This window comes from Leuciscus leuciscus, assembly GCF_965113295.1.
Source record: "Leuciscus leuciscus genome assembly, chromosome: 10".
In the NCBI taxonomy this organism is placed as follows: domain Eukaryota; kingdom Metazoa; phylum Chordata; class Actinopteri; order Cypriniformes; family Leuciscidae; genus Leuciscus; species Leuciscus leuciscus.
In genome coordinates, this window is record NC_138734.1 from 14,612,791 (window position 1) to 14,622,749 (window position 9,959).

The 9,959-nt window shown below is 37.2% G+C and overlaps 1 long non-coding RNA gene across 1 annotated transcript; it reads left to right on the plus strand.

Annotated features, from left to right (window-relative positions):
• Positions 1-8,821: 8,821 nt before the first annotated feature.
• Positions 8,822-9,120, plus strand: LOC309508282. The gene is made up of 2 exons (XR_014209444.1): positions 8,822-8,967; positions 9,042-9,120. It is a non-coding gene; the product is annotated as an uncharacterized lncRNA (long non-coding RNA).
• Positions 9,121-9,959: the final 839 nt, after the last annotated feature.

Genomic DNA, 9,959 nt, shown 5'->3' on the forward strand with positions numbered 1-9,959 from the left:
TGAATTGTTTAGTTTAAAGACATTTCAAGCTTTATATATACACTGCTCAAAAAAATTAAAGGAACACTTTGAAAACACATCAGATCTCAATGGGGAAAAATGTCATGCTGGATATCTATACTAATATGGACTGGGTAATGTGTTATGAACGAAAGGATGCCACATCGTTTGATGGAAATGAAAATGATCAACCTACAGAGGATTGAATTCAAAGACACCCCGGAAATCTAAGTGAAAAAATGAGTAGCAGGCTTGTCAATTTTGCTGAAATTTCATTGCAGCAACTCAAAATGGTACTCAGTAGTTTGTATGGCCCCCACGTGCTTGTATGCATGCCTGACAATGTCGGGGCATACTCCTAATGGGACGACGGATGGTGTCCTGGGGTATTTCCTCCCAGATCTGGACCAGCGCATCACTGAGCTCCTGGACAGTCTGAGGTGCAACCAGGTGATGTCAGATGGACCGAAACACATTGTCCCAGAGGTGTTCTATTGGATGTAGGTCAGGTGAGCATGGTGGCCCTTCAATGGTATCATTCCTTCATCCTCCAGGAACTGCCTGCATGCTCTCGCCACATGAGGCCGGGCATTGTTGTGCACCAGGAGGAACCCAGGACCCACCTGCACCAGCATAGGGTCTGACAATGGATCCAAGGATTTCATCCCGATACCTAATGGCAGTCAGGGTGCCATTGTCTAGCCTGCAGAGGTCTATGCATCCCTCCATGGATATGCCTCCCCAGACCATCACTGACCCACCACCAAACCGGTCATGCTGAACGATGTTACAGGCAGCATAACATTCTCCACGGCTTCTCCAGACCCTTTCCTGTCTGTCACGTGCTCAGGGTGAACCTGCTCTCATTTGTGAAAACCACAGGGCACCAGTGGCGGACCTGCCAATTCTGGTGTTCAATGGGAAATGCCAATCGAGCTCCCTGGTGCTGGGCAGTGAGCACAGGGCCCACTAGAGGACGTCGGGCCCTCAGGCCACCCTCATGAAGTCTGTTTCTGATTGTTTGGTCAGAGACATTCACACCAGTGGCCTGCTGGAGGTCATTTTGTAGGGCTCTGGCAGTGCTCATCATGTTCCTCCTCGCACAAAGGAGCAGATACCGGTCCTGCTGATGGGTTAAGGACCTTCTACGGCCCTGTCCAGCTCTCCTAGAGTAGCTGTCTGTCTTCCTGGAATCTCCTCCATGCTCTTGAGACTGTGCTGGGAGACACAGCAAACCTTCTGGCAATGGCACGTATTGATGAGCCATCCTGAAGGAGCTGGACTGCCTGCGCAACCTCTGTAGGGTCCAGGTATCGCCTCATGCTACCAGTAGTGACACTGACCCTAGCCAAATGCAAAACTGGTGAAAAACAGTCCGAAAAGATGAGTAGGGAAAAAAATGTCAGTGGCCTCCACCTGTAAAACCATTCCTGTTTTGGGGGTTGTCTCACTGTTGCCCATCTAGTGGACCTGCTGTTAATGTCATTAACACTAAAGCAGCTGAAACTGATTACCAACCCCCTCTGTTACTTAACTGACCAGATCAATATCCCAGGAGTTTAACTGACTTGATGATATTCTCTGATTAAAAAGTGTTCCCTTTATTTTTTTGAGCAGTGTATATAAGGCATACTCGGTGTATGCCTTACAGACATGATATATAGATACATACACCGAGTTTCGGTTAATTTATATGATGAGATGCGCTCCAGTTCACGTGCAATGCAATGACCGCGCCGGCGCCTCCATGTCATGACTGACTGCTATATTTGCTTCTTATTTATTAAATACAGACAATTGGTTGATGAAAAATTGATTAAAATTAAGATACAATTTATACAAAACGAAATTCACTTAAAAAAAAAGTTTTTATACAAAACAAAACTTAATGAAGTGGTTAAAAACATGTCTGACTTATATTCATAAGTCAAAATCATGTATGTCTCCCGATATATTCTGCATCCTATTTTACTCCTGCTGTTCACTTTTCATATTCAACATAGATGGAAAAAAATAACATTATAATATTTTAACAAATATAAAACTAAATGCGCTAATTGAATGGCTACACCATGCACCTATTAGGCAGACTCTCTAAAAATTGCTGCAACATTCATTTAATACTGAATTTTGCACACATAAGTTAAAAGGCATTTGTTTGTGCATAGTAAAACATATCTGCAACATTTATCAAGTTCACGGATAAATGTGCGTGCATTTATTAATTATTATCTTAATGAATAATGCAACAAGGACGAAGCATGTAAACTGCTTTGTTTATTCAGAATGGAATGTATTGCAAATAGATCCGAAAAAAGAAACGTAAAAAAACAAACGTGAACAATGATGAACACAGAATTAACTTTGAATGGCCCTACTAGGCTACTAGTAAACAAAATAAATATTTTTAAAGCCTAGTATCCCGCCCCGGTGTGATGCGTGCGAGTGGAGGAGATGCTGCATGACACATAAGCATTTTGTAACAATTCTTGATCAAGGGCCCAGCCCGGCCAGAGCTAGGATAGTGGCGGGAAATATCAAGACCCGGCCTTTATGTTTCTGCATCGGGATGCCCGTCCAGATCCAGGCTCTTATGAAGACTCTTAGATGAACCATTACCAGTGGAGACTGAGATGACACAAACCAAGGACTACCGCTGCTCTTGATCATCATACAAGACTGTAACATATTTCACATATAAATGATTTATTATTACGCTGCCATTGCCTTAAAATGGACATTAATATTGCTAACATTGCTAATATTGTATTAGCCTGCTACATATTGCCTAGCCTTAGGCTACTTCGTAAAAACAAAGACTTTCAATTCCTCCAACAACACAATGATAAAAAACAATACATACCAAATAGCAATAAAATATGTAGCCTATCTATAGCATATTGATGTGTAACAATTTTTATATCGGCTATTCTCCAAGTGATAGTCATATAAATATTATAATGTTTCAAGTTTCGTTTTGTGTAATAAAGCATTAGATATGAATTTTCTGATGCGGAGGGTAAACCAAGACACGCTTCCCATTTAAAAACAAGTTTCAAGTTACTTTTCACCGTGACTCTTCGCTCACTTTCCGCTCTTTGCCAGCGCACTATACACTCAATTGCTCTTATTAGTTTCATATTTGTTTAAATATTATTATAGGCTATTGTTATTTAATTAAATTTATTATGTTGATTATGAATAGTGTACAGCATTAGGAGTTTGTTTTTTGAAAGACGTTCTTTAAAGTGAATTTCGTTCTGTATAATTTCTATCTTAATTTTATTTCATGTTTCATTAACCAATGGCCTGGATTTAATAAATAAGAAGCAAACCAAAAAGATCGGGTTTCGATTAAAGTAAATTATTATTATTAAAGTAGGCCTACATAACAAACGAACCATGTTTCCGGGGCCTTTGAGGCCGAAACAATAGCATTTGTCTTTCTGATTTTAATGAATTTCTTGCATGTCTCAATTATTGTAAGCCTAGGAAGTTATGATATTTGCATATTTGTGGCTTTAAAGCAATATGCTGTATTGTATAAAGTGGTATAAATAAACGTGGTGCGACTATATAGAGTGCTGAACTGCAGAGATGGTCCACATCATATGATCAGACCAGACCAGACTTTTTTTTATTTTTGTATGGCTTGAACAAGACATCCGCAGATCCCGCTGCTTCAAGGTATTTAAATAGTAGCCTAATAAAAAAATAGGCAAGTAAATAGGCAATTCCAAATGTGTTGAGTCCAAGTTTGACTGAAACAATTAAATTCAAGATTTTATTTTAGAAAAATACAATACAATTATTTTTTTTTAAATACACATTTAAAAGAAAAACCTAATACAATAAGTAGCATTAGCCATTATGAAAATACAGACATCGCACAACTCTTTATTATTTACAGTCCATAAAAATAGGGCATAGCCCTATTAGGCTATAATACGAGAAGATATTTCTTACAGTTTTCCCATGTATTTTTACTGAGGCATTGTATTGTGTTGTGTTTTAAGGTTAACGGAAAATTCCGTAAAATTACTGAATAAAGTATTGGCAAAAAATGACCATTACATTTTCCATCTCTAGCCCCCTTTTCCACAATGGTCCCCTAAAAATAACATAAAGTGGGAGAGAGGCCGCACTATGCATAAATATATTTTTATTTTTATTTGCACAGACGCGTTTCAGCGCGTGCCTTCTGGAAGAAGCGTCTGTTCAAATAAAAATAAAAATATATTTATGTATAGTGCGGCCTCTCTCCCACTTTATGTATTCGAATTATCTAGGCCAGCACTCTTAAAGTGGACAAGAATACACACTGAGTGAAGCCTGCTCCTATCCACATTTACCCCTAAAAATAACGCCAAAAATTCTGATCCTGATTCTACAGAAAACGAATAATTTATTGTTAGGCCTACCAAAAAAATAAAGAAAAAACAGTCTTATAGCCTAATCGTTATATTATTATATGACATCAGAATGAACCGTTAAAGGTAGTACAAAATATATTATTCACTGTTAGCAATATTAATGTCCATTTTAAGGCAATGGCAGCGTGATAATAAATAATTTATATGTGAAATATATTACAGTCTTGGTAAAGAGCAGCGGTAGTCCTCGCTTGGGCTTGCGTCATCTCTTGTTTTAATAGTTCAATTGTTTAGGAAGGCTCTACCTCCTTTCGTGGACTTAGCTATCCTGGGAACTGCTAAAAGTCCAGAGCTTTATGATCTTAAAAAGCGTTGCTACAAAACATTTGAGCTTAAAATAAGCTTAAAGTATGAGCGTAAAACAGTTGCTACACCTAAAGCCTTATACAAGCTGTCGTTTCCGTATGGTAGCCTACCGCCTACTCGATCAGTTGTCAGCTATCGGGTAGTCTTCCGAAACATAAAAGACATACTGTACACCAACAGACCAATACAAAAGAAATGAAACGTAAAGAAAATAATACGGTCGGACCTTGGATTCGAACCCATCACTAAGAGCAAAACGTCACTGTCGCCCGTGCACGCAGACCAATGCCCTATTGAAGGTAGGAAGTTTACAGGGAAATCTAATGTATTTCACAGACATTAATGTGGACAGACAAAGCGGCTAAAATCATACGATAAAGGAAAAAGGGGGATACACGCGCCTAATGAAGAAATAAAAAATATGACACGATAAAAGTCCAAACACTAGTCCTAACAACGTTAGAAAAACAGATCAGTCAGATCGACAATCTAGTACATATGTCTTTCCATTTGCTTCATTAGATGGGCTGAACTTTGAAGAAAAGGGAGGGGCTGATTATAATATTATACAAAACGCCGTTTTTTACGCCGTCTTTGTCAGACAGAAGCGCCGCAAATTACGGCGCATTATGGATGGCCTGCGGCGTCAGAAACGGCGTAGTTGACTGGATAAAAAAACCGGCGATAATGACGGCGCGTTTGCTTGGCAAACGGCGTCATTTGCGGCGTTTGTACCACAGAACGCCGTACTTTGCGCCGTATTTTCGTCTTAAACGCCGTAAACACCGGCGTTTTGAGAATGAAAGGCGTTTCGTTAGTGGCGAAATTTGACCCTTTTGGCGTTCCATAGTCATATACATGGATTTCTCGGCGACGTCATCACTGCATGCGCACGCAACCAGGAGGCAGAAAAGACCCGCGGTCTTCGTACCAGAGAAACGTTAAAGGGTAGGCTAGTAGCATAGTGGTGGTGTTGTCGCTAAGTCAAAATGCTAATTATCATGTTAGACTAAGTTAGTAATGTAACAGCCAATGTTAGCAGTGCAGCATCTATAGAGCCCGAATTTGCTTTTATATAATTTAACCTTGTTTACGTTACTTTACGACCTGCAACATTTCATGACTGCACACATGTACGTAGCGATAATATTAAAAAAACTTACTCTCAGCAAGTTGGATCTTGCCGGATCCCTACGCAATACATGACGATCTTTGGATTGTGGATGACAAGTGGCCAGCAATTGTATGGCCTGATATATATAATTATTTTATTCGAAATCCATGTATACACTGTTCAAAAGTTTGGGGTTGGTAAGATTTTTATGTTTTTGAAAGCAGTCTCTTGTGCTAAAAAATTCTGTAAAACAGTAATGTAACATATTATGAAATATTATTGGAACATACATTTTAAAATGCATTCAAAAAGAAAACGTGTAATTTATCAAAGCTGAATTTTTAGCATCATTACTCCAGTCTTCAGTGTCACATGATCCTTCAGAAATCATTCTATGATGATGATGATTTGATGCTGATTTCTGATAATTATCTATGTTGAAAACAGTTGTGCTGCTTCTTATTTTTGTGACATATTTTATTTAGGATTCTTTGATGAATAGAAAATTCAAAAGAACAGCATTTATTTGAATGTTTTCTTGTAGTAGCCTATACTACACACTTGGTATACTAAATGTCAAATTTGCGAGCTAAATAGCTGTTTGAAAAAATAAACATGTATTTTTTTCACTGTTCATAACTTGTTGAGCAGTTAAACTCTAGTATGTGCTCATGATAGCACATAATCCATCGTCAAATCTTTGATTTACAGTAAGTAACGTTATATGTGTGCAGTCATATGGGGCGCCGTTTGTAAAGTGTCTCATGCTGAAAATAACAGCAACATTTTGTCTCATTTAGCTTCAAACAATGTTGTATTTAACTGGTATGAATTTTTGACGGTCACTTTTTACCACATTTACAACAATATTTGTCAACTTAGAGATATTTTAAATAGTTAAATCTAAATATTAAATGTTACACCTAAATGTTAAATGTTAAATCTAAATGTTAAATGTTAAATCTAAATCTAAATCTAAATGTTAAATCTAAATGTTAAATCTAAATCTAAATGTTAAATCTAAATATTAAATCTAAATGTTAAATCTAAATGTTAAATCTAAATCTAAATGTTGAATCTAAATGTAAATGTTAAATCTAAATCTAAATGTTGAATCTAAATGTTTCGGGTGAAACTAAATATTTAACTAATATGCAAATTCAAAATGCCGGTAACCGGAAGTGCCAAAATAAAAGCTCGAGTGTGTGTTTGAGGGCCACTGTCCTACAGAGTTTAGCTTCAACCCTAATCAAACACACCTGAACAAGCTAATCAAGGTCCTCAGGATTACTAGAAAATTACAGGCAGGTGATTTTTTCAGGGTTGGAGCTAAACTCTGTAGGACAGTGGCCCTCCAGGACCGAAGTTGCCCACCCCTGGTTTATAGTGTCAAATAACGAATAAAAACCATCTCATAATAATAACGATAATATAACGATAATAACTACCTAAAATAATAAACACGTTTGGAGAAACTGTAGAGTTTCGTGATGAGAGTGATGACATGACATTCAGTCAAAGTGAGCCCCCTCGTGGCTGGCTATTATGGCTGCAGGTCATAAGTCCCACACTTTTCATAAAAGTGACACTAGCCTACTCTTCAAATACAGTTTCTCCAAATGTGTTTATTATTTTAGGTAGTTATTATCACGATAATCCATGTCCAAGAGTCCATTTCCTCGGATGAGATGGTTTTTATTCGTTATTTGACACTAAACCATGCTATAAACACACACTGACCTCCTCGAGCTTTTATTTTGGCACTTCCGGTTACCGGCATTTTGATTTTGCATATTAGTTAAATATTTAGTTTCACCCGAAACATTTAGATTCAACATTTAGATTTAGATTTAACATTTAGATTTAGATTCAACATTTAGATTTAGATTTAACATTTAGATTTAACATTTAGATTTAGATTTAACATTTAGATTTAACATTTAGATTTAACATTTAGATTTAATATTTAGATTTAACATTTAGATTTAGATTTAACATTTAGATTTAACATTTAGATTTAGATTTAGATTTAACATTTAGATTTAACATTTAACATTTAGGTGTAACATTTAATATTTAGATTTAACTATTTAAAATATCTCTAAGTTGACAAATATTGTTGTAAATGTGGTAAAAAGTGACCGTCAAAAATTCATACCAGTTAAATACAACATTGTTTGAAGCTAAATGTGACAAAATGTTGCTGTTATTTTCAGCATGAGACACTTTACAAACGGCGCCCCATACAGTCATGAAATGTTGCAGGTCGTAAAGTAACGTAAACAAGGTTAACTTATATAAAAGCAAATTCGGCTCTATAGATGCTGCACTGCTAACATTGACTATTACATTACTAACTTAGTCTAACATGATAATTCATACATGCATCACAGTATGTCCGGATTTTGATTGGTAAACAGTTGGACTTTTTACATAATGTTATATTAATATGAAACACAAACAAACAGATCCAACTCTGCAATTGCAGTTTATTATTGAGTCAACAAAAAATTACAAACAATGCGAAATCTACGTTAATTACAATGTTCTTTTATTCTTTTACTACAGAACGCGGCATAACAGACAGCGTTTTTTTTGCCTCCAGGGGCCTGTTTCAGAAAGGAGGTTAAGTGAAAACTCTGAGTATGTTAACCCTGAAATGAAGGAAACACAGAATGGGAGGTATGTTAAACCTGAGAAAGCAGAGTAACTCAAGCCTGTTTCAGAAAGAGAGGTAACTTATACTCAGAGTCAGTTACCATGGTAACTTACTCTGTGAACCTAACCTGGTCGGGAGCAGGTTTTCTTCAGTAAACCCAGAGTTTCTTTCGGTCTCCTCCCCTTTTTTAAAGAGGAAGTGGTGTTTAAACACCTAATTAATTCTTTCAGTACATTTTTATTAATAAATAAAATATTGCTTTTTTTTATTTATTATATATATATTTCTCTATAAAAGTCTATATAACTCCTTAACTGGCAACTGAAAACACAGTAGTAGATTAGAGTTACATAATGTAGTTCTAAACAAATTCTACAGAATTAAACTGTGGCATTTACTGGAAATCACTGAACTGTTCATCTGTGCAACAGAAGTTGATGGACTGTCCTCCTGCTGTTCTTCCACACTCTGGGTGGGGGGATAGATAAGAATACCCGTTTATACTTAGATTTAAACTTAGATTCTATAGGCTACTCCACATAAAAATGTGAAAAAATGTGAATGTGTAGATTGTTTGATGTGTAGACACATAATGTTAACATTACCTCTGTAGGCCTCTCTGTGGCAGCAGAAACTCTGTATCCCCATGTGATGAGCAGTTGGTTGAGTACACTTTATAACACTATTTGTCATAATTTCTGGTGTATTGAGTAGGCGACTTACAACTGCCTGGGGTTCTGTTGGAACAGGAGGCTCCAAAAGACAGATATTACCATCAGAATCTGGGACCAACAAAAATCCTAACCCAAAGTAAAATAAATGGAAATATCAAAAATAGCCTATATAAAAAATAACACATATGTAAACCTCTTACATTTTATGAAGGCCCTTGGATCTTTGGGACTGGCTCTGAAGTCCCTCCAGGAATTCCCTCAGCAAAAAATGCTGCTGCACTGCTAGACACTGGATGCTTTAGTTATTTAATATGTCACATGTTTGTAAAGTCAGGTAGCCTACACCCATACTATGCTCAAGCCTTACCTGATTGAATTATGTTTTTATATTTAAATTTCAGCTGCTGCCATGTTCTTTTAATGCCTGCAGGATTGCACCTACATGAAAATTTAAATTAGGTTGAATAACATACTGTTCCCTTTCAAGGCGGTCACTTCGACATTACGTCACTGACGTATATGGGAACTCCCTTCCTTCTCCGTTTTCACTGAAATCTTATAGGCTAACGCCAGCTGGAGACAGCTGGCCAATTGACGCGAAACATGCAAATGCTGACTGGACCGCGGGCAGTATAAATAGCATGGGCGCGACAATTACGTCAGAATCTCTTTCTTCACGCTAGAAGTCTTATCTGAAGTCATCGTGGAAGTTGCAATAGAGGTTACTCACCATGTTTCCTCCCCGCATCCGATGGCTGCTACATGCCAGATAT